Here is a 2,500-nt window from a genome sequence, read left to right as displayed (position 1 = left end):
ATGGTGTTGAAGGCAGAGCTGAAGTCCACAAACAGGATCCTGGCGTAGGATGCTGGGGCGTCCACATGCTGTAGGGTGAAGTGGAGGGCCATGTTAACTGCGTCGTCCACAGACCTGTTGGCTCTGTAGGCAAACTGAAGGGGGTCCAGGAGAGGGTCTGTGATGGCTTTGAGGTGTGCCAGGAGCAGGCGCTCAAAAGACTTCATTACCACAGATGTAAGGGCGACCGGTCTGTAATCATTTAGTCCTGTTGGCCTTAGCTTTTTGGGCACAGCGATGATGGTGGAGGACTTGAGACAGGCTGGTACATGGCATGTCTCCAGGGAGGTGTTAAAGATGTTGGTGAACACCGGAGACAGCTGGTCAGCGCAGTGCCTGAGGGTGGCTGGAGAGACAGAGTCCGGCCCGGCTGCTTTGCGTGGATTCTGCCTCTTGAAAAGCCCATTAACTTCTCCCTCCTGAAAGGAGAGAGTCGTTTCTGTAGTATGGGTGGGGGATGGGGCCTCTTGGGTGGGAAGGGGTGGTTCAGGACAGTCCAATTGTCTTTCAAATCTACGGTAGAACTCGTTCAGGTCGTTGGCTAGGCGGGAGTCGTTAGTGGTGTGGGGCGCTCTGGGTTTGTAGTTGGTGATGTGCCTGAGCCCTTTGGCAGACAGAAGCAGCGTCGTTAGTAGAGAACTGGTGTTTTAGTGTCTCTGAGTACAGTCGTTTAGCCTCTCTCACCGCTTTGCTAAACCTGTTCTTCGACTCCTTGAATCTGTCTCTATCCCCACTCCTAAACGCTTCCTCCTTCTCCAACCTCAACCTTTTGAGCTTTGCTGAGAACCAGGGCATGTTGTTGTTAAAGTTCACCCTGGTACGTGTTGGGATACAGCAGTCCTCACAGAAGCTGATGTACACAGCCTCTGTGAGTTCATCCAGACTATTGGTAGCAGTCGTGAACATATCCCAGTCAGTACAGTCTAAGCACGCCCGCAAATCTTCCACAGCCTCACTGGTCCACTGTTTAGATGTCCTCACAGCAGGTTTACAGAGTTTTAGTTGCTGCCTGTATGCACGAATCAGGTGGACCAAGGGAGTTCTGTGCGAGCCGAACAGCCCCGTGACCCACAAGAGAAACATCCCCGCCAAATTCGAGCGTTTGACGGGGTCTATCCGTGAAAAAATATTCACGTTTTTGAGTGCACATGCATTTCTGCTGCAAATGCCTCTGGAAGTTTCATGCCGTTCGTATGCCAATTGTGGCAACACGAAAATGACCCGTTTTCCCATTCCGAGGGATTTCTGTGCGACCCTAACAGCCCCGTGAGCCACAAGAGACACATCCCCGCCAATTTCTAGCGTTTCACGGGGTCTATCCGTGAAAAATATAGACGTTTTTGAGTGCACATGCATTTCTGCTGCAGATGCCTCTGGAAGTTTCATGCCGTTCGTACGCAATGTGGCAACACGAAAATGACCCCTTTTCCCATTCCGAGGGATTTCTGTGCGACCCTAACTAACAGCGCCCGTGAGCCACAAGAGAGACATCCCCGCCAATTTATAGCGTTTCACGGGGTCTATCCGTGAAAAATATAGACGTTTTTGAGTGCACATGCATTCCTGCTGCAAATGCCTCTGGAAGTTTCATGCCGTTCCTATGCAATGTGGCCACACAAAAATGACCCGTTTTCCCATTCCGAGGCATTTCTGTGCGACCCTAACAGCCCCGTGAGCCACAAGAGAGACATCCCCGCCAACTTCTAGCGTTTGACGGGGTCTATGCGTGAAAAATATTAAAATTTTTGAGTGCACGTGCCTTTCTGCTGCAAATGCCTCTGGAAGTTTCATGGCGTTCCTATGCAATGTGGCAACACGAAAATGACCCCTTTTCCCATTCCGAGGGAGTTCTGTGCCACCCTAACAGCCCCGTGAGCCACAAGAGACACATCCCCGCCAATTTCTAGCGTTTCACGGGGTCTATCCGTGAAACATATAGAAGTTTTTGAGTGCACATGCATTCCTGCTGCAAATGCCTCTGGAAGTTTCATGCGGTTCGTACGCAATGTGGCAACACGAAAATGACCCGTTTTCCCATTCCCAGGGATTTCTGTGCGACCCGAACAGCCCCGTGAGCCACAAGAGACACATCCCCGCCAATTTCTAGCGTTTCACGGGGTCTATCCGTGAAAAATATCAATTTTTTTTTGACTGCACATGCATTTCTGCTGCAAATGCCTCTGGAAGTTGCATGCGGTTCGCATGCAATGTGGCGACACGAAAATGACCCGTTTTCCCATTCCGAGGGATTTCTGTGCCACCCTAACAGCCCCGTGAGCCACAAGAGAGACATCCCCGCCAATTTCTAGCGTATCACGGGGTCTATCCGTGAGAAATATTCACTTTTTTGAGTGCACATGCATTCCTGCTGCAAATGCCTCTGGAAGTTTCATGCGGTTCGTATGCAATGTGGCGACACGAAAATGACCCGTTTTCCCATTCCGAGGGATTTCTGTGCCAC

This window comes from Petromyzon marinus, unplaced genomic scaffold (assembly GCF_048934315.1).
Source record: "Petromyzon marinus isolate PM22_M1 ecotype Great Lakes invasive population unplaced genomic scaffold, UKy_Petmar_22M1.pri1.0 PM_G_Scaffold_6, whole genome shotgun sequence".
NCBI lineage: Eukaryota > Metazoa > Chordata > Hyperoartia > Petromyzontiformes > Petromyzontidae > Petromyzon > Petromyzon marinus.
This window is presented reverse-complemented; position numbering follows the sequence as displayed.